The following is a 21392-nucleotide window of genomic DNA, read 5'->3' on the forward strand; positions in this document are numbered from 1 at the left end:
AGGATATATTTTAGATTTTAGGTAAATTTGCATTAAATATTTTTAGTAAGATAGGAGACAATTCACCCAAAAGAACAGAATGTTTACAATCCAATTACAGCCATGGAGTTGGGGGAAGTCAGGTACTGGGGTCAGCTACTTGGATAACACATTATTCTATCAAATAGTTACCACAGCTCCTATAAAGAAGTTAAGTCACACATGAATAATTTATATGTACTACATAAAGAATACCCATTTCAGGTGACACATTGTCTTCAAGTAAAACAGAACAAAACAAAATACAACAGAAAACTCACCATGTACTTGATATTTAAGGAATAATTCTAGTTACCACAAAGACATTAAAACATTTCATTTTATCTAAAGTTTCTTAAGAACACTACAGTGAAGAGCTAATTTGGTTGATGTAGATAAAGAGATTAAGATGATTTACATAATTTGGCCCAATACTCCTTTGACTATATCACAAATGTAGGTATGGCAGAAACTATATCTACATGTGTATATTTCCTGGGATGTTTCCCTGAACAAAAATAAATAATCTCTAATATGATTTGTTAGAATTTTCTTATTTATGATTTTCTGTCCAAATCTCTCAAGCGTGGTAATTGTTTCCTCCTATACCACCTGTAGGCATACGGGATTTCATACGACTATGTGTTAATGTGAGGAGGGGTCTAAAGATTTACACACATTATTGTAATATGAGTTTAAAAATGTTATTAAGCAATAAATTTATGTATTATGTCATCTTATGTGACTGTAATTATGCGAATGTACTTATGTAATTTTCATTACACAGACGACAAGCAGAAAACTTGAATAATCAACTATGAACCTAACACCTAACGTTACTACCATATTTTCACTTTTGCTATATCTCTCTTATTCTCTCTCTCTCTCTCTGTCTCTCTCTCTGTCTCTCTCTCTCTCTCACCTACCTATACATATATCTATACCTGTTTCTATATCTATACCTATATGATCAGAATTTGTCAACCTTGGCCATATTGAAATTTTTGGCTGAATAATTCTCTGTTGTGGAATGGTTTCCTTAGTATAGTACAGCATTTAACAGCAACCTTGGACTCTAACAGTTAGAAGCCAGTAGCACCCAGGCTCCAGTCGTGACCCCCAAAATGCCTGCAAACACTTTCAAATGTTTTTTGGAGGACAAGTCTTCCACAACTGAAAAACAACTGCATCTCTACCTCTGTCTGTGTTTCTTTGTCTATCATCATTGCTATGTCTGATTTTATCTATTTTTTAGGTATGTTTTCTTTGTGGGGGGTTGATGTATTTTAAGATACTCTAAATTGGAAATTTGAACATATTTTTTTATGTATACTAGTTCTGTATTCTGAAGCATTACCAGATGATATTATTTGAAAGCTATTGACTATGCTGATGTCTCTATCAAGAGTAGGTTTTCTGATACACCCGGATGGAAAAACACAACCTAACAGTGGTGAATGAATTCATTCTGATGGGCATCACTGATCGCCCTGAGCTGCAGGCTCCATTATTTGGGCTGTTCCTCATCATCTACATAATATCAGTGATCGGCAACTTGGGCATTATAATCCTCACCAAGGTGGACTCCAGGCTGAAAACCCCCATGTACTACTTTCTCAGGTATCTGGCTGTCTCTGATCTTGGTTATTCAACAACTGTAGGACCCAAAATGTTAGTAAATTTTGTTGTAGATCAGAATACAATCTCCTATCATCTCTGTGCCATGCAGGGAGCTTTCTACATCATTTTCATTGTAAGTGAACTTTATATTCTGTCAGCAATGTCCTACGACCGCTATGTGGCTATATATAACCCTCTGCTCTACACAGTCATCATGTCACAGAGAGTATGCCAGGTGCTGGTGGCAATACCCTATCTCTACAGCACGTTTCTTTCTCTTCTAGTTACAATAAAGATTTTTACTTCATCCTTTTGTGGGTACAATATCCTTCGTCATTTCTACTGTGACTGTATCCCCTTATTATCTTTGCTCTGCTCTAACACGCATGAGGTTGAATTGATAATTCTGGTCTTTTCAGCTTTTAATTCAATTTCATCCCTTTGTATAGTTGTGGTGTCTTACCTGCTCATCCTCATAGCCATTATCAGGATGAACTCTGCTGAATCCAGGCAAAAGGCCTTCTCCACCTGTGGATCCCACCTGACTGTGGTCATAGCATTCTATGGGACTTTGATATCCATGTATGTGCAGCCCAAGTCCAGTCACTCTTCTGACACTGATAAACTGGCTTCTGTATTTTACACCCTGGTTATACCCACGTTGAATCCTTTGATCTATAGCTTGAGGAACAAGGATGTAAAATATGCCCTACAAGAACATGGAAAAAATTATCCAATATTTTGTATTAAAGTTTACAATGTGATTTTGATAATTTATGTTATAAACATCAAACTTTACTCTGTCTGCATTTAGAAAGAATAGCAAGCAAAAATAGGTTCTACATATAATTAGAGATCACCTTCTACATACCAGTCACAAATCTACATGCTGAATAAACATTTATGAACATAACAGTTAAAGGATTTGCCTTCCATGATGGAGAGAGATAAATTACAAACATAAAAATTAAGGGAATGTTGTAGTGTAGTTGACTGGTTGAGCTGAGTATAGACCATAGGAGCAAGCAAGGAGAATGTGCATCTATGTGAGGGGAGGAAGAATAGTAGCTATAAAATGGAGTTAAAATGATTTTTGCATTATTCGCAATTATTACAATAAATTTCCTATGTCTACATGTGGTGTTTTATATATGAGTGTGCTTTGTGTCAACATATTCCTTCTATTTTAGTATTCATTGTCTTCTATGAGGTGTTTCAAAACTGAACTGGATTGTGGTAAAGGGAGGTCACTGTAGTGTGAATATTTGAGGATCAGGCATCTGAAATTGCTCAAATGTTCCCATTCCACACGGGGACATTACAGTGCTTCTTTTTTCTCATTGATGCTGTTGCTTTCACAGAGAAGCCATAGAGAGTCTATCATATTAAAATACCTGGCAGTTTAGCAACCCACAGGATGAATGCAACATCCAATTTTGTCTCAATCAGTTCATTTGTCCATGTCAGGGGATATACCAATTAAGATAAATTTCATTGGTGAAGCCAGTATGAAAAACAGTATGTAGGTTTCTCAAAGAAATTACAAATACAACAACCACATGACTCAGCAATCTCTCTGCTCTGTGCATACCCAAAGAATATGAAATCAGCAGCAGCTCACAGAGTCCTGTATTTATTCAAAATAATAAATATATTTATAAATTTAATAAATAAATAAATTTAATAAATTTAATTTTTCACATTATTCACATTAGACAAGACAGTGAAACAACCTGTGTCCATCAAATATGAACAAAAAAAATTCTTACATATGTACCTATATAAAAAATATTATTCAGCTTTTTAAAAATAAGGAAATTCTGCTATTTAAGACAACACAGAAGAACCAGAAGGACATAATGGTAACTGAAATAAGTAAGACACATGAATCTATGAAAAAAAAAAAAAAAGAAGAAGATATTGTAGAAGCAGAGAATAGAATAGTGGTTAACAGAAACTGGAGAAAGAAGACAAGTGGAGGGAGAGGCTGGCCAATAGGTACAAAATTACAATTAGATATGAGGAATTAGTTATGGTGTTCTATTGCACATGGATGACTGTGGTTAACAGTTAAGTTTTGATTATTACATAGGAGCTAGAGGATAGGCTTTTGAATATTTTAGCCACAAAGAAGTGATAAATACATGAGGGAATTGATACTTTAACTACCCTTACCCAATTAGTACACAACATATACATGTATAAAAATATCATATTGTACCCCATGAGTATAAACAATTATGATGTGGAAATTAAAATAAATACATAAATAAAACACATCATGCTCTCACTTGTATATGAAAAAAAATATATATATATATGAAAATAAGTTTGAATACATAGAAACAGAGAATAAAATAGTGATTACCAGGGATGGGGTTGGGGATCAGCAAGAAATAAAAAGATGTGGGTCACAGGGTAGGAAATTGCACTTGTGCAGGGTAAGTCTAAAGATTTAATGTACAACATAAGTAAATTAGTTATAATATTGTTTTACGTACTGGAAATTTACTAAGAATGTATATTTTAGGTGCTCTTCCCTCAGAAAATAAAAAGATTACCTAAGTGGGATGATTAATGTTAATTTACTTGATTATAGTGACCATTCCACTATGTATAGGTATACCAAATATGGTGTACACCGTAAATATATAGAATTTTTTAAAAAGATAAATTTCTTAAGGTTTGTAATAAAAAGTTTCAGAGTTTTACTTTTATTTTTTTCTGTACCTGATTTTAAAAAAATATATTATTGAAACATTATTGACTGTACACATCTGAGAAGTAGAGCATTGAATATCAATACCTATGTGCAATATGTGATGCTCCAATCAGGATAATTACTGTATTTATCATTGCACAATTTAATCATTTTGTGGTCCTTTACCAATTTCTTGCTACCTCCTCCTCCCCCTCCACTTTTCCGTCCTCAGCCATACCACCCTGACCTTGCCACAAATCTTTTTAATGAGGCTGGCTTCCCTCAAATTTGGTTCATGAGAGTGTTTCTTATATTTTGATTAGGACGATTTGTTTGACTGCACTGTTTTGATAAGTCTAATTGGAGAAAGCAAAAGGAGATAATCCCATGATTTGGACAATGCTATATTCTAATGAATTCATAAAATTATGTGTAGCAATTTATGTATTTGTCATGTTCTCTGGACATACTTCTACCAAAAATGTTTCCAAATTACCAACTTTTGGTATATTTTCATCATTTTTAACATTTATGAGACTTTGTTTACATCATAGAGAGAGGGAATAGTTTTCTTAGTGCATCATTAAGAAATAAAATTATTTGTGTAGCCAAGCCAGTTTGAAAAACTAATTCATTAGGCCCAGACTGTCCAAGTGCATGCTAACAAGAGAGGTATCCCCCCAGAGAGGCCCAAGGCCCGTGGAGACCATGCACCCCAAGGCGCAAGCGCACAACCAAGCAGGTAGGCCTCACTGCTGCTGGACCCCATCCCTGGCCTGGCTGAGTGTGCGCCAACCAGAGAGGTGTCCCCAAGAGAGGCCTGAGAGTAGTGGCGACCACGTACCCAAGGTGCCAGTGGGCAACCAAGGAGACACTGAGGCATCCATGCTAAATTGGCAGTGCTACCAGGATCCTAGCCAGACAATAGTGCCAAACCATTAGACCATGAAATCCCTTGCCATGATGACTAAACATCAAAGGAAAGATACCAGAAATATGAAAAATCAAGAAAGTACACAACGAAAGGGTAATAACTCTCAAGCTCTAGATCCTATAGAAGAAGAAGCCCTTGAAATGTCTAACAAGGAATTTTGAGTGATAATTCTAAGGAAATTAATAAGATACAAGAAAACTGAACTAGAAAACACAGTGAAACAAGGAAAAGTATGTAGGACCTGAAAGAAGAAATGTACAAGGAAATCAATGCCCTCTAAAAGAATGTGTCAGAGCTTACCTAGCTGAAGAATTTATTCAATGAAATAAAAAACACAACAGAGTTTAACCAGTAGGCTTGCAGAGGCAGAAGAGAGAGTTTCTGACCTTGAAGATGGGCCATTTGAAACAACACAGGAATACAAAAAAAAAAAAAAAAAGGCAAAATATTAAAAACATTGAAAAAAATCTAAGAGAGATATCAGAGAATCTTAAGTGCTCAAATATCTGAGTCATGGCTATTCCAGAAGGGGAGGAAAAAGGAGATTGCATTGAAAACACATTCAAATGAAATACTGGCAGAAAACTTTGCAGGTATAGGAAAAGACACAGATCTTCAGATTCAGGAAGCTCAATGATCCTCAAATGTATTCAACCCAAAAGACATGTTATAGTCAAACTGGAAATATTCTAACAAAAAGAGAGAATCTTAAAAGCTTCAAGAGAGAAGCATCAAGTCACCTATAAGGGAGCCCCAATCAGACTAAAATCAGACTTTTCATCACAAACCATAAAAGCCAGAAAAGAATGTGATGATATATTCAAAATACTAAGAGACAGATATTGCCAGCCAAGAATACTCGACCCCACAAGGCTATCCTTCTGAAATGAAGCACAAATAGTACATTTCTCAAACAGAAACTGTGGGAGTTCATTACCACACACCACCCTTACTAGAAATTATCAAGGGAGTACAGGGTTTGGTAACTGAAAAATAACTACCACTGACATAAAAACTCAAGAAAAATCAAAACCCACTAGTAAAATAAAAATGACAACAATGAAGAGAAAAAAGGAAGTTTATGTACAACCCAAGGAACCAACAAATACAGAATATAAACAGTAAATGAGAAAGAAAGCAACAAAAGACACTTAGGAAATCCAAACAAAACTCAATAAAATGCTAGGATTAAATCAACACTTTTCAATAACAACTCTTAATGGAAAGGGATTAAATTCCCCAGTCAAAAGACACAGACAGGCTGACTGGATTAAAAAGGAGGTCCCAACTATATGCTGTCTTCAAGAGACTCACCTCACCTATAAAGAATCACATAGACTAAGAGTGAAAGGATGGAAAAAGTTTTACCATGCAAACAGAAATGAAAAACGAGCTAGAGTAGCTATTCTTATATCTGATAAAATAGACTTTAAACTAAAAACCATATAAAAAGACAATGAGGGCCACTACATAATGATAAAAGAGTTCATCCATCAAGAAGAAATAACAGTCATAAATAATACACACCCAGTGTTGGAGCAGCCATATTTATAAAGCAAACTCTGGTAGACATAAAAAGAAAATAGACACTAATACCATAATAGCAGGGGACCTGAACACCCCACTATCATTATTGGACAGATCATCTAGACAAAGAATCAGCAGAGAAACACAAGATCTAAACAACAATCTAGACCAATTGGACTTGGCAGATATGTACAGAACATTCCATCCAACAACCTCAGAATATTCATTCTTCTCATCAGCACATGAATCATTCTCCAGGATAGATCACATGTTAGGTCACAAATCAAATCTTAACAAATTCAAAAAATTTGGAATTATCTAATGTACTTTTTCAGACCACAATGGATTAAAATTAGAAATCAATAACAAATGAAATTCTGGAAACTATACAGACACATGGAAAATAAACAGCATTCTACTTAATGACATATGGGTCCAAGAAGAAATTAAACTGGAAATCAAAAAAATTTCTTGAAACTAATGAAGACAATGATATATCATACCAAAACCTGTGGGATATTACAAAAGCAGTATAAAGGGGTAAATTTATCACATTAAATGCTTACTTCAGAAGAATGGAAATATGGCAAGTAAAAAACCTAATACTTCACCAGAAAGAACTAGAAAAACAAGAACAATCCAAACCCAAAGACAGCAGATGGAAAGAAATCATTATGATTGGAGCAGAGCTTAATGAAATTGAAACCCAAAAAATGATACTGAAGATCAATGAGTCAAAAAGTTGGTTTTTTGAACAGGTAGATAAAACTGGCAAAATATTAGCACAGATAACTAAAAAAAGAAGAGAGAAGACCCAAATAACAAAAATTAGAAATGAAAAAGGTGAAATTACAACAGATAACTCTGAAACACAAGAAAATATTAGAGACTACTATCAATAACTATATGCCAACAAATTTGAAAATCTGGAGGAAATGGATAAATTTCTGGACACACACAAACTACCAAAACTCAGCCAAGATGATGTAGAAAATCTGAGTTGACCAATAACAATAAAAGAGATTGAAGCTGTTACCAGAAGGCTCCCAACAAAGAAAAGCCCAGGACCTGATAGGTTCACAGCAGAATTCTAACAAACATTTTGAGAGGAAATGACACCAATTCTCTACAAACTATTCCAAAAGATTGAAACAGAGGGTATTCTCCCAAACTCATTCTATGAAGCAAACACCCTGATACCAAAATCAGGTAAAGATACAACAAGAAAATAAAACTATAGGCCAATATCCTTAATGCATATAGATGCAAAAATCCTCAATAAAATACTAACTAACAGACTACAGGAACACATATGCAAAATTATACACCATGATAAAGTGGGATTCATCCCAGGGATGCAAGGTTGGTTCAACATAAGCAAATCAATAAATGTGATGCACCATATCAATAAAGTCAAACAGAATGACCATATGATCATCTCTGTACATACTGAAAAAGCATATGATAAAATTCAACACTCATTCATTAGAAAAACTCTCTACAAATTAGGCATAGATGGAAAGTACTTCAACATAATTAAAGCCATATATGATGAGCCCACTGCCAATATCACCTTAAATAGGGGAAAGCTTAAACTTTTCCCTTAAAACAGGAACTAGACAAGGATGTCCACTCTCATGACCTCTATGGAGTATAGTGTTGAAAGTACTAGTCAGAGAAATCACAGAAAAGAAGAAAATAAAGAGCACCCACATTGAAAAAGATGCAGTCAAACTGTCCCTGTTTGCAGATGACATGATCCTATATATCAAACAGTGTAAAGCCTCTACAAATAAAACTCTTGGCATTGATAAATGATTTCAGCAAAGTTGCAGGATACAAAATCAACACAAAATATCAGAAGTGTTTCTATTCTCCAATAGTGAACATAGAGAAAGAGAAATCTAGAAAGCTTGCCCATTTACAATAGTCACCAAAAAAAATAAAATACTTAGGAATAGAGTTAACAAAGGATGTGAAAAATCTCTACAATGAGAACTACAAACCACTGCTGAGCAAAATTAAAAAGACAACAAGAAGGTGGAAAGATATCCCATGCTCTTGGATTAGAAGAATCAACATGGTAAAAATGTCCATGCTACCCAAAATGATAAACAAATTCAATGCAATCCCCATCAAAATTCCAATGACATTTTTCTCAGAAATGGAAAAAACTATCCATAAATTTATATGGAATAACAAAAGACCATGCACAGTCAAATCAATTCTGAGCAAAAAAAAAATAAAGCTGGATGCATAACACTACCTGTTTTTAAGCTATACTACAAAGCTATAATAACCCAAACAACATGGTACTGGCATAAAAACAGACACACTGATCAACAGAATAGAATACAGAAATCAACCCACACACCTACAGCCATCTGATCTTTGACAAAGGCACCAAGCCGATACACTGGGGAAGAGACTGCCTCTTCAGGAAATGGTGTTGGGATAACTGGATATCCATATGCAGGAGAACAAAACAAGACACATACCTCTCACCATATGCTAAAATCCACTCAAAGTGGATTAAAAATTAAATATACACCCTGAAACCATAAAACTTCTTAAAGAAAACACAGGAGAAACACTTCAGGGAGTAGGACTGGGCACAGACTTCATGAATACAACCCCAAAAGCACATGCAACCAAAGGAAAAATACACAAATGGGATTATATCAAACTAAAAAGCTTCTGCACAAGAAAAGAAACAATTAACAGAGTTAAAAGACAAACAAGAAGGTGGGAGAAAATATTTGCAAAATATACATCTGACAAAGGATTAACATCCGGAATATACAAGGAACTGAAACAAGTTTTCAAGAAACAAACAAATGAAAAAAAAAAACAAAAAAAAACAAGCAACCCAATTCAAAAATGGGCAAAAGAGCTAAATAGGCATTTCTCAAAGGAAGATATATGAATGGACAACAGACATATGAAAGAATGCTCAACATCATTCAGCGTTTGGGAAATGCAAATCAAAACCACACTGAGATACCATCTCACTCTAGTTAGGATGGCTAATATCCAAAAGACTGTGAATGAGAAATGCTGGCGAGGTTGTGGAGAAAAAGGAACTCTCATACACTGTTGATAGGACTGCAAAATGGTGCAGCCTCTATGGAAAATGGTATGGAGGTTCTTCAAACAAATGCAGATAGATCTACCTTACGACCCAGCTATCCCACTGCTGGGAATACCCCCAGAGGAATGGAAATCATCAAGTCGAAGATATACCTGTTCTCCAATGTTCATTGCAACACTCTTTACAACAGCTAAGAGTTGGAACGAGCCCAAATCTCCATCACCAGATGAGTGGATACAAAAAATGTGGTATATCTACACGGTGGAATACTACTCTGCTATAATAAAGAATGAAATACTGCCATTTACAACAACATGGATGTCCTGGAGAAAATTATATTAAGTGAAACGAGTTAGCACAGAAAGAGAAATATCATATATTCTCACTTATTAGAGGGAGCTAAAATAAATAAATAAATACACAAATAAACTGGGGAGGGGTAGGGAAGAAGACACAACAATCACCATTCCTTGAAGTCGATATGACAAGTGAACAGATATGTGGTTGCTGGATTAGAGGGGCGATAAGGAGGTAGTTAGTTTTTTTAAAATTTTATTTTCTTTTGTCAATATACAATGTGGTTGATTATTGTAGCCCATTACCAAAACCTCCCGCCCTCTTTCCGCTTCCCCCTCCCTCCCAACAATCTCCTTTTTGTTTGCTTGTTGCATCAACTTCAAGGAATTGTAATTGTTGTGTATTCTTCCCCCTCCCCCACCCAGTTTATTTGTGTATTTATTTATTTATTTTTTAGCTCCCTCTAATAAGTGAGAACATATGATATTTCTCTTTCTGTGCCTGATTTATTTCACTTAATATACTTCTCTATGGCGATACATATTTAAAATAAAATCATGGAATTTAAGTTGATGATGAAATTATACCCCAATGTTTAGAAGACATTACATGCAACCAAAATATCACATGAGGCATTGTTTCTTCTAATTACTCAATTTGTGGCCTCCTCGGAAATACTTCAATTATATTCTCTAGGGATAACATCCCTAAGGACTTGGTGGCATATGTGTGTGACACCGTTTTATCCCAGGATTTAGATTTTGGTTTCCTTTTCTTTCTGTTCTGTCTGAGTTTATTTTGAAAAGATTAGGGGGAAAAAGTCATTTCCCTGAACATTCTTTAAAATATACTGTAGACTCCTGCTACTTTTGTTTAGGCTTGCTATTATAAACAAAACAAAACAAAACAAAAAGAGTGGAATTCTCAGCCGTAACTTTCCTGAAGTCTATTAATCTTCACAAAGAAGCTTTAGTAAATGAGTAAGTCAAATTCTTCTGCACTTAGGTGAGTAGATTTAATTCTTACTTTACTTCACTGTAGAAGGAAAATGAAATTTTCTAATAATCTTTGCAGGAAACAAACCCCTGTGCAAATCTAACTGTCATGATAACCACTTAGTTCTGATTACTAGAAATATTTGATTCCTTATCTTTCACCATATTTGTGGGTATTAAGTGCACTATATTACCAATAAATATTTTCATTTTTCATCACAGTCCTCTTCTCCTTCTTTTTATGTGCACAAACTTTAGTTTTAATAAGTAACAAGGGTTACGTGTTGTATTATTTGCAATTCCATGCATTATTCCTCAGATTAATTCTCAGAAAAAAAAACAGTTTTGAGGACAAGGTTTGTATTTTATAATTTTATATTTTCTATAATGCCTGTCACAGTGCTGAGCACATAGCAAGTACAGGAGAAAGTCAGGATGGTGTCATTAGACAGGAAGGAAAGAGTATGCACAGCACCCTGAGCTCTAAGTTAACTGAACATAGGTGACACCCTCTGGGGCTAAATGGGAGATTATGAGCTTTGGCCTCAAATCTGTTTGTACAAATTCAGAGTGCAAGAGATGGATTGAAAAGCCACACATGTGGAAAAGATCTGTGTGTAAGAGTGAGCTGAATGTATACCAGAAAATATATTTGTCTTTGATGGCGATGATTTCCTCTTCAATACTAGGCTGCTCAGATTTGTTAGAGAAGCCCTAGGGAAAGAATACAGACTTTGGAAAAAGCTTGGAAAAGTGAAACAGTGTGTTCTGTTATGGAATTTGCACTCAGTGAATTTTGTATTAAATTAAAAAGTACAGTCTGGAAACTAATAAATGTAGTATATAAAATCAAATGTATCAAATCAAAGGAATCTAAAGAATCCTACTCACCTAAGTGAAGAAGAAATTTTGCAGGGATACGGGAATGAATACCATTAATCTATCCATCTGTCTGTATATCTATCTATCTATCTATCTATCTATCTATCTATCTATCTATCTATCTATCTATCTGTAGGAAACTTAAGTGCTGTTTATCAAGGATAAAATCATAACAACTCAGTGAAAACTATAGGGTGTTTAATTTCAGCTCATAATAAGATATAGAATTTGAAAAGAATTCTATGTGGAATGGGCTTTTGTCTATGCTTTGTGCCTTTTCTTTTTCCATTTTATGGGCACTGGGCTGTTCCAAAGTTTTCCCTGAGCCTCCAGGTTGGCTCCTTCATAGGTGCCGACTGTAACTGGGGTTGGTTGACTTATTTTTAATAATAACTGTAACAAAAAGCAGGGAGAGTTTTTTAAGTGATATGGTGATGTCTGAATGTTGATTTCTGGATTTATAACTGAACTAGAAGACCAAACTAATTTTAGTTATTTCTCTGAAGGTATTAATTCTGTTCTTTATAATTCAGATAAAGCAATGACATTCTAAAAGTTCCTATGTATCATAAATTCTTTAATTTTTTTGTTATTAGCATGAAAAAAGCAGTCATGACATGGTTCTGAGAATAATTAGATTAAAATGGCAGAAAAAGGACATTGAGGTATGTTGAAGGAACATAGGATGTTTAAAAATAAAATCCAATGCATCCTTTCCCCCCGCCACTAACTAATTTAGCATGCTTAGGTCTCCTGGAGTTTCACTACTGCTACTTTTTATGTAGGACTCAAGATGTGTCTCAGTGCATTGTGAATTTATAGTGTGGTCCTAATTTAGCAGGCAAGTCTAACTTCTTTAGTATTATTATGAGCTTTATCCCTATATGTGCAGATTAGATGATTAGAGTAATTCATTCACATACTCATAAATTCATTTATTCAGTAAATGTTATTGGATATCTACTATGTCCTAGTGTTCTATATTTGTCTTTGCAAATTTTATTTTATTGGGGAGCAGTGATAAAATGGTAAATAGTAAAAAATAAATAAAATATGTATTCTGTTACAGATGTTGCATAAAATTGATATTTTTCAGGGTTCATAGTTATCCATAATGACATAATTAATAGTATGACCACAGATATGAGGAATGAGTCAAGTGGAGATAAAATTGTTGGGAGAGATAAAGAAATTCAGAAATCAGGGCATTAGAAGTGTTTTTTATGTGTCTATGGAAACCAATTCAATGGAAAAAAAAAATCTCTAACCAAATAAAAACCAGTGTACTTCTTCTGGAAGCAAGCCTCATGTTTGTAGGTTTTTAGCTAGACTAAGTTGACCATCTGATGATGATGTGGTAGAAAGGTCTGCAGCATAATAAAAATGTTCTGGATATACTACTATTTAGTTTGTTTCCATCAGAAATTACCCTTAATACCTGATATTATAATACACCAAGAAGAAGTAAGACTATAATAATGTTCAGTAATTAGGCAAATGTGGTTTATCAAGTACATTATTATTTTATAGGACAGTTATACAATATGTGGAGAGAAATGTGTGACTGAGTATAAGAAGATTGTTGGAAAGAGAAATGCAGAAATAGCTACAGAAACAAAAATGAAAAAATGTAACTCTACTATTTTGCTTAGTGATTAATTTTCTTTTTTAAGATCAAAGTTCAAACAGTTTAATGGGTAAGGCAGGGAAGAAAGTATTTCCTCCAAGATAAGCATTTTCACTAAACTCAGGTTCGTGCAAAAAGTTATACTGGTCTTTCTCATGGAGACAGTTTCCTCTGATGATCTGAGTCTGATGTTTTGAAATACACTAGGACTGACCACGTTTTTGTTCTTCCCTTTTCAACTCCCTTCTTTTATTATTCCATTATTACACATATCATATTCACTTTATAATCATGACAGTAGTAAATTTTAACTTTTGAAATAATGTACTGGTGTAAATTAACACTATACTCTTTATGGATAGTCACTAAGCCTCTTCACATTTCCTTATTTTAATCTGCCTTCTGCAATTTTTTCTTCTCACTTCTCTGGATCAACTTTTCTTTTTTGTCCTAGGAACCAAGAAAATCAGACTTCTGGATTCACCTTCATCCTCTTGGGCTTCTCAGAATATGCAGAACTCCAAGTGCCCCTCTTCCTGGTGCTCCTGGCCATCTTCATAGTCACTGTGATGGGGAACTTGGGCATGATCATAATCATTAAGATCAATCCCAAACTCCACAACCCCATGTACTTTTTCCTTAGCCACTTGTCCTTGGTTGATTTCTGTTACTCTACAGTAGTTACACCCAAACTGTTGGAGAACTTGGTTGTGGAAGACAGGACCATCTCCTTCACAGGATACCTCATGCAATTCTTCTTTGCATGCATATTTGTGGTGACAGAAACTTTCATGTTGGCAGTGATGGCCTATGACCGATTTGTGGCAGTTTGCAACCCCCTGCTCTACACAGTTGCTATGTCTCAGAAGCTTTGCTCCATGTTAGTGGCTGCATTGTACTGTTGGGGGACAGTCTGTTCCCTGACACTTACCTACTTTCTACTGGAATTGTCCCTCAGAGGAAATAATATCATAAATAACTTTGTGTGTGAGCATGCTGCCATTGTTGCTGTGTCCTGCTCTGACCCCTATGTTAGCCAGAAGATCATTTTAGTCTCTGCCACATTCAATGAAATAAGCAGTCTGATGATCATTCTTACTTCCTATGTTTTCATTTTTATCACTGTCATGAAGATGCATTCAACTGGGGGGGGGGGGGATGGGATGCCAGAAAGCCTTCTCCACATGTGCATCCCATCTAACCGCCATTACTCTCTTCCATGGTACAATTCTTTTTCTCTATTGTGTTCCTAACTCCAAAAGTTCATGGCTCATGGTCAAGGTGGCCTCTGTCTTTTATACAGAGGTCATCCCCATGTTGAATCCCCTGCTCTATAGCCTCAGGAACAAGGAAGTGAAGGAAATGGTCAAAAAGTTAATCAATTACAAATTATTTTGTCACATATAATAAAGTCTATAAGATTTAATTATTCATTTTTAAGAATATTGTTCAGACTAACCCAAAAGTTTTAGAATTTTTAACAATTTACATTCTTTTTTCAACAAGCAAAGCAGTGCATGAATTTAATTTTACCCCAATTAAGTGATTATTCAATACCTGTTACACTTAAATTTTAGTAAACTAGCTATAAAATAATAAATATCATAATAATTAAATGCCTGATCACTTAAGAAAATAAGCCCATTTGCAATTGTTACAAAATATAAATTTCTAAACTCATAGGTTTTCATGTAAAAATTTCTGAGTTAGTACATATTACCATTTGATTGCTAAAATAAATCTTCCATTCTTTTTCAAAAATAACTATTTTTGCATTTGTACACAAGGAGCATCTTACATTATAAGTACATGTAACACATATCTCTGCCCCCAAAGTCCAGAACATTGTTCGTTCAAATTACACTTTTTAAAATAAATTTATTTGATCATTTTGCTCAAGATATTAAAAAATGAACATAACTACATGCTTCAGATATAACTATTTCTTAACCTGAATTTTTCACTCATGCCACTGTTGGTTTATGTATGTAATATGTTGATGCATAACAAAATAACATATATTACAGTGATACATAACATTATGCCAGGTTTTTTTTTTTTTGTCAATTGTTTAGGCAGCTCTACTGATATCAGTTGCACCATCTTGTTTGATCTGATCTAGTCTGGTATGACTGGGGAACGCACCTGCAGTCTATAGATCTGCATAATGATTAGGTAGCTCTGCTCTGTGTGTCTATAATCTTCTTTGGACCATTGTGCTACCCAGAGCATTGTCTTTCAATGTCAATGGCTGACTCATCAGGGAGGGTGTGCAAACAAAAGATAGGTCAAGCTCCATCTGTGTCATGTTTGTTAACATTCTATTATTCAGTGAAGAATACACAGATGAGCACAAAGTCAATAGTTGAGGAAGTACATCAACCTCTTATGGAACTGAAAAGTTAAATGACAAAGAACATAGATACAGAGAGGAATGAAGAATTTTGCCCAATATGTTAACATATCTAAGTTGAATAGTAAATTTTAGTTAATAGGAAAATTTTCTTCTATGTTCAAGATAAATATAACTGTCCTGGTGTCATGAAAGTTTCTTATAAGTTGATGGAGTATTTGGCTTAACTAAATGATTGTCTTTGCTGATTGTCACTTTCTGATCATGGTTGATGTCTCACCAGAAAGATAGTCTTAATAAATTTCCATGTATCTTGGTTCCAATACAAATGCAAATTGTGAACTATATTCCTGGCTTTGCCTGAATTGGAAGCTTTTATTTACAAATTTAAAAAAATGTAATTTTCTTTAATATAAAGTTTTACTACCAAACTATGTAACGTGATCTGCTTTTCTGATTTTTTTGCAATACATAGAAGTATTTTCAACAAACTATAACATATAAATATAGGATTAAATCATTTATTTAACTTCTTACTCTCTGTCAACTAGAAGCCATACACACTCAACTAAATGTTCCAGTCAAGTGTCTTAATAGGCTGAGTGTATGTTTCATTGAATTTAAAATCTTAACTTTTTAAAACATTGATGGTAGGAAGTAGGTAAATTAGAATTTTGAAACTGTAATTAGCTTTCTGTTTATAGAGGAAAACAAAACAAAAAGTATAAAGAAAAAAAATCTCTGAGTATCTGCAATTAGGTTGTTTTATTTTGGAAAATGTTTTTAAATGAACATTTAATTGCACAAATATAATGCAGAGTTTCTTCAAGAACTTCAAAGTTATAGTTTTAAATTGTATATACACATTTTAAATGACAAAGTGAGTATCTGTTTGTTAATAGAAATGATTTCCTTGTGGGGTCTACAAAGGGACAGTGATGGACTATTCATTTCTAGGTATGAATTACATGATGTTTTTACTTTAAAGTCTTGGTGATGGTTTGGACAGATGGAGCTTTTTTGTTTTCTTTCTAAAGACCTGTGACAAGACCCTTAGTGAAAATGTTCAAAAGACTAAAGGGAGAATATGCAGAATTAATAGTCATGTAGTGGAGAAGTTATTATAAGTTAAATGTACATCACATTATGTAAAAATTAATTTTCATGTCATGTTTAGTAATGAAGTCTTTAAAAAATTTGGTAATGATGGACAGTGCCTTATGATATGAGGATTCCAGGGGTTGTAAATGATATTTTTTATTGCATAAGCATCCTTCCCTTCTGTTCATCACCTTAGAAAAAGATTTTCTTTATGGGGAAAAGAAGGAATTTAGATGGGCAGTAAGGAGAAGAAATCGGGTAGGTCCTACACGAACACTGTTTCCTTAATGCTGCTGCTCAGATACATAGTTCATTCAAGCTTAAAGATATTCTGTTGATGAAAGTTGTTGCGTTGAAGCAGAAAGATAAAGCCTAGCACAAAGTATACAAAAACATTTCTAAACTTGTGGATCAGGGAAAAGAAATATCTAGCAGTGATTTACTAGTTATATTTGGTATTTATTTCCCTTCTGCTATCACCAAAATGCCAGGAAATCTTTATAAAAATTATAGTCTTTTCTTCCATGTAAATGGCACATTAAAAAAGATATAATTCCTATCTTACATAAACTTAATCCAATAATAGAATAGGAAAGGAACAATTTCCACTTAATTTTATGAGGTCAGTAACACCAGACTGAAAAATAACACAATATCTTATAAGTGTACATGGATATTGCTTAAAAATAGCAAAACAAATTTATTGACATATAAAACAGTACATAGTACTATCATAGTACATCATGTATTCTAGAGGTATTTGATCCAGAAATGCATGTTTAGTATATCATTTCTAATCCATCAATGTAACTCACCATATTGACAAAATAAAGTAGAAATACATATCCTCACCTCAGCAGATGTAGAGAAATAATTACAGAAATTAACCAACTATCTGTGATTAAGAAATGATCAGCAAACTGTGAACTAAGAGCAGAAAGCATAGTGTCAAAGGAAGGGATCTTACTTTCTTTTTTTTTCTTTTTCCTTTTTTTGGAGAATGAACTATCGACAGCAGGTAAAACTTCAGCACTGGAAATTTAGCTACAGGAAGAAAAATCTCTTGCGTGGATTTGAAACAATTACAGCAGAGACAAAGGCAGTGACGGAAAGTAGAAGCAAACTTGCTTTCCTTTTACTAGCTTTAATGTGTTTTATTCAGGTGAAATTTTCATAATACAAAAGTAAGTGTTTTAAAATGAAACATTCAGTGGCATTAATATTCACTGTGTTGTGAAATCAGCACCTCTGCCTAGTTCCAAATCATTTTTATCACTTCCAAAGAATATACCATACCCATTGGGCAGTTTTTCTCCAATTCCCCCTCCCGGAAGCTTCTTTCATGTAGCACTTGTTTTGAGGTTCATCCACATCATAGCTTACATCAGTACTTTATTCCTTAGCTGGCTGAGTAATGTTACATGATAAGTGTATACCACAGTTACTTTTTCCACTTATTCACTGATGGACATTTGGGTTGTTTGCACTTTATGCTTATTGTAAATAGTGCTGCTATAAACATTTGTGTGCAAGTAACTGTTCGAGTACCTATTATCCATTTTATTCACTATATCTCCAGGAGTGTGTGTGAGTCAGGATTCACCAGAAAAACAGAATCAATAGTCAATAGGGGAAGTTCCAGTCTGAGACCAAAGGCCTGAAAACCAGAAGCACCAGTGGTTTAAATCCCAGTCCAAGGTCAGGAGAGCAAATTCTCGCTTTCTCCACATTTTTGTTCTATTCAGGCCTTCAGGGGATTGGATGAGACCCACCCAGATTGGGGAGGGCAGTCTGTTTTACTCAGTCTACTCATTCAAATGCTGATCTCATCCAGAAACATCCTCGCAGACACACTAGAAATAATGTTTAGCCACATGTCTGGCCACCTCGTGATCCAGTCAAGTTGACACCTAAAATTAACCATCACAGAGTGGAATTGCTGGATACCTGGAGTTAGCCAAACAATAAGGTCTGAGGGCACAAAACTCAAGACTATTCTTACTTCTTAGACAAATAGCAAAAAACACCCTTAGGTCCACTAATTTTCTAGAAGGATTGAAACAGCTATGTACTGAGATCTGTAATACACACAATTATGGTTTATTACAGGGTAAGGCTACACAAATAAATTACCCAAAGAAGAGACACATGGGACACAGTATAGGAGGTATTTAAAAGAGAAACATCAGCTCTACTCAGGACACTTTATTACACTGACATTAATGTGTGACAATATACACGGATTATTACTGGACAGAAAAGCTCACCCAAGCCTCCATGTTCACTTAAAAACAATAATGTTATTGCAAATGGCAGCATCTCCTTTTGTTTTATTTTTGAACTGAAACATAATTGATTGTACATATCTGTGCAATATGTGATGCTCAAACCAGGATAATTAGTATATTCAACCTTACCGTTTATTATTATTTTTTATGGCCCTTTTCCAATTCCTTGCTAACCCTTCTCCCCACCCTACATGCTCAGTTTTTATTTGCCCTCTATTGTGTAGGCATGATTGAGTGATTGGTTGTTCACATATTTCATCTCAGCCTTCGGGATGACTGATACCCTATGACCAAAAGTGACCACCCTAAATGACATGATTGATTTTTCTGGCATGGATAGCCCCACCATAAGATTGTGGATGGGGTGTGGGCAGCCCCTTCCCTAAGCAGACACTACTATCAGATTAGATGTAAATTCCCTACCAGACTGAGAGCAAAACCTAGACTTCTCTTCATGCAGGGCCAAATTCTTTACTACACACTGGGTCAAACAGTAATTCTCTGCTTATCTAATAAAGAACCATCAAACTGTTTTCCACTGTGTCTGAATGCTGTGGATCTAATTGTGCCCCCCAAAGCCCATGTATGAGAAACTTAGCCCCCCACTGTGACTTTGTTAAGAGGGTGGGAAATCCTATTATAGTAATTGGAAGGTGGGGCCTTGAAGAGGTGATTACTATTACACTACTGTCACTATTATTATTACTATAAATTTTCTGTTAGGACCATGCCCTGAGAAATGGATTAATCCACTGATTGTTTAATGGTGATCATGGGAATAGTTCTGTTGGCTGTAAGAAGAAAGCTTGTGAGAGTCTTTCTCTCTCTCTCTCTCTCTCTCTCTCTCTCTCTCTCTCTCTGCTTCCACCATCTGCCAGGTGACACTGGCTTTGCTGTGAAGAGTCACTATCCATCAACAAGGCTCTCAGCACATATGTTAATTGTACTTTGGACTTCCCAGACTCTGAAACTGTAAGCAATAAATACTGTTTATAAATTTAACTGTTTCACGTATTTTTTTAAAAAGCAACAGAAATAGACTAACATACTGAATCATTTTAGATTCTTATCGATGATGTATGAAGGTTTCAATTTTTCCACGTACTTCCTAATATTGCTGTTACCCATTTTTTAAAATAATATTCACTCCAGTTGTGTTACACTATGTCTCATTGTAGTTTTAATTTACATTTTGCTAAAAGCTAAATATGTTGAGCATCTTTTCATATGCTTGTTGGACGTCTGCATTTCTTTGGAGATATGCCTATGTAAGTTGTTTGTACATTTTTAACTGGTTTGTTTGATTTTTGTTGAGTTTTAAGAGTCCTACAAATGAGTGTATTGTGGATACCAGACTCTTTTCAAATATGCGATTTGAAAATCTTCTCTTGTTATCTGTTGGTTATCTTTTCACTTACTTGATAAAGTTTTCTGGGGCACAATAGTTCTTAATCTTGATGAAGTCCAATTTATCTATTTTCTTCTTTTGTTGCTTGGGCTTCTGGTGTCATATATAAGAATCAATTGACAAACCCAAGGCCATGAAGATTTACTACTACATTTTTCTTTAATGAATTTTTATTATATTTTTGCTCTTACATTTAGATCACTGTTCCATTTTGGGTTAATTTTTGTATGTTGTGTGAGGTTGGGGTTTAGTCTCATTCATTCACATGTGAATATTATTAGCCACCTATGAATACAGATAGTTTTACTTCTTTTCAATTTGGATATCTTTTATTTCTTTTTCTAGACTAATTATTTGACTAGGACTTCTAGCACAAAGAGACTAACAGTGGTAAAAGCTGCTATGAAAGCTGTGACCTTGTCCTATTCCTTATCCTGGAAGGTAAATTTCAGTCTTTAGACATTTTGCATACTATCTGTGGGTTTTTCATGTGTGGCTTTCATTAGACTGAGAAAGTTCACTTCTACTTTTAGTTTTTTGAGTGAATTTA

General features: G+C 34.5%; 2 pseudogenes; both read left to right on the top strand.

Annotated features, from left to right (window-relative positions):
• The first annotated feature begins 1447 nt into the window (after nucleotides 1-1447).
• LOC134376564 (olfactory receptor 8K3-like) lies at nucleotides 1448-2388 on the top strand (annotated as a pseudogene).
• A 2659-nt stretch (nucleotides 2389-5047) lies between these two features.
• LOC134376567 (olfactory receptor 5D13-like) lies at nucleotides 5048-15099 on the top strand (annotated as a pseudogene).
• The last annotated feature ends 6293 nt before the right edge of the window (nucleotides 15100-21392 follow it).

Source organism: Cynocephalus volans, chromosome 4, assembly GCF_027409185.1.
Source record: "Cynocephalus volans isolate mCynVol1 chromosome 4, mCynVol1.pri, whole genome shotgun sequence".
Lineage (NCBI taxonomy): Eukaryota > Metazoa > Chordata > Mammalia > Dermoptera > Cynocephalidae > Cynocephalus > Cynocephalus volans.